This window comes from Ceratina calcarata, unplaced genomic scaffold, assembly GCF_001652005.2.
Source record: "Ceratina calcarata isolate Rehan_Ccalc_2016 unplaced genomic scaffold, ASM165200v1 scaffold39.2, whole genome shotgun sequence".
NCBI lineage: Eukaryota > Metazoa > Arthropoda > Insecta > Hymenoptera > Apidae > Ceratina > Ceratina calcarata.
Window position 1 is genome coordinate 2,995,949 of NW_017162322.1, and position 2,547 is coordinate 2,998,495.

Sequence of the window (2,547 nt, forward strand, 5' to 3'; positions counted from 1 at the left end):
TAGTCTGCCGTTTCGCGCAGAATCAATTTCCTTACAAAACGACACCGAGGAGCAGCGCGAGTGCGAGTGCGCGCGCAAGCGCAACCCCCCGCGATCACCTCTTCCTTTTTCAGTTCCTCGTTCACCCCCCGTGGACTCGTCGTCCTGCACCAACGTGAGAACAAAGAGAGAGGGAGAGAGAGAGATAGGTGGCCTGTTCGCGTGTGCCGGTAAGCCGGAGACTGTGTCAGTGAAATCTGGCCCACCGATAGATTCCGAGCAGAGCCGATAGGCCAACCCCCTCCCACCGGTCTCGACCATCCCCCTACATATACATATTTGGTTTCCCTCGTAGCTCCGATTTTCCTTCTTTTCTCGCTCCTTCTCCCGCTCTCGGCTCCTCCGTATAGTCCTTTCCATCCTTCGTTTCGTCCGGCCTCTCATGTGTAAACTCGTGACAGAACCCTCGCGACGTTAAACTCGTCGCCGGGCTTCCTCCTTCGCGACACCGACGATGCATCCTTGCCCTTTGTGCCCGCTCCCATTGTTCTCGTCAGCTACTACCGATACCCGACAATTCCTTCCTTTGCCGGTACACTAGAACGTAGAGAGGAAACGGAGAAAGGAACGGAACGGGGAGGGATGCTCTTTGTTGTTCGGAGATAGCGGAGTTACTCTCTTTTTCTCTTTCACCAGATGATTTCGAGTTACTCGGCTCGATGGAGTTATTCCAGATTGTCTTCTGGACTTAAGTAGGTTAACTCGTAGGCATCGTGCTGCCAACCGTCGGAGACGACGTCGTTCGCTGTTTTTTTAATGAAATTTCGTTACGTAACACCTGTTGGCTGGCGTCCTCTTACCCACTCCGGTGATCCGACGCCTTTATTGCCGCCTAGTAAGTAACCCTAAGCGAGATGAAGATGTCTGCGAAGAAATGGAAGAAGTACTTCGCTACTAAATTGGACGTCGCGATCTTTTGTCTGTCGCGAGTACTCCGCGTCACGTATGCGAACGGAAAGTGTGTACGTGCTGATGTATTTGCGAGAATAAAGTATCCTTAAGCTTTGACGCAGAAACGCAGAACACCGATGCACACGATTTGCATGTAACAATTTTATGTAAGTAAATTGCTTCTTTCAAAGGCAAGAACGTTGTACCTCGCGTATAATCGAGAACTACCGAATATAAATAGGGTCCAATTTATCTCGATCCATCAACCGCGGGTAACGCTTCCTGTTTTATTCAAATACAGGCGGGCACCGATTTTACTCGTAAATCACGCGGTTTCAGAACGCGGCATTTAAAAATGCCGAGGCCTTCGACGTTGCGTAAGGTCGCAGACAAAAAAATATACGGAATCGAGGAAAACATCCAATTTCCTGTTTAACGTCTGGCGAGGAAATATGTAGGAGATGAATACCCATGATCTCACTCCTTCGCCGTGGCAATTTTTCAGCATAATCTGTTGGAAAATTTGCCACCCAGCTTGCCACACTGCCGCCAAGTCTGCTTCGTCACACTTACCCGCGTTACTTACTTCGCGTGAATTTCACACGGTTTTTTTCAATAATGCTTTTCCGGCCAGTGATGGATTCGCAAAGCAAGTGGTGTAATGTAAACTTTTTCGAGTCGAGTCTCTTTAGAACAGCTCTCCCTTCTTTTCTGCTATTTACGCTGTAGGAGAGCGAATAGGAGTTTCGTGCATGCGGAAATTGGCGTCGCGACAATGAATTTCGAAGTCATTAAATTACAATCGTGGACAAAAACAAGGTAGAGAGAACATTTATCAATGAAATTTAATCGAATCTATAATGTTATAAGGAGACGGAATAAATCAAGAGTTAGGTTTATAACAATGATTCGATTAAATTTCATTCATAAATATTCTCTCTACCTGTCCACTTACTTTCGTCCACGACTGTATATACAATGAATATCGAGCGATATATCTTCCCAGCCTCTTTATGAGAGGCACGTTTCAACAGACACTTCGTCCGGAGTCTATATGACTCAAAACAACTCAAACAGCCTTGTCTCACGAGTTTTGTTACTCGTTCATCGAGTTGTTGGTCGTTCTTGTTACTTCACGCGTCCCTTGGCTTTAGAATTTTAGTGCCACTTGTTCTCCATTAATTAAATTTCTGTATTACGTGTAGATATTTAAAACATTATTAGAAAATATTGTCCGATGAAAAAATTCGAATGAAACAGTGGAATTACTCGGTAATTATGAGCAGACATTTTAACAGAAGAGAAGAGCGCGGCTGTTATTTAACGAAATTATATTGAAAGCAAATCTTTAAACGTTCATGCTGAATTTTTTGCGCGGAGAGATTCCAGTGACTTTCCGGCCAAAATTTAAATACAATACGCGGAATTATTCAGCGATTATACAAAAGATACTTGAAACACGTTCCACGAAATTTTGCCTAGCCACTGTGAAATGAAACTTTAATATCATTTATCAGATCTTGTTTGAGCTGCTTTTTTAGTGCTATATTAAAACTCTGCGGATCTTGTATTTATATTTCGACCTGGTACAGAAGTTCTGCGGACAAATCTCTCTTT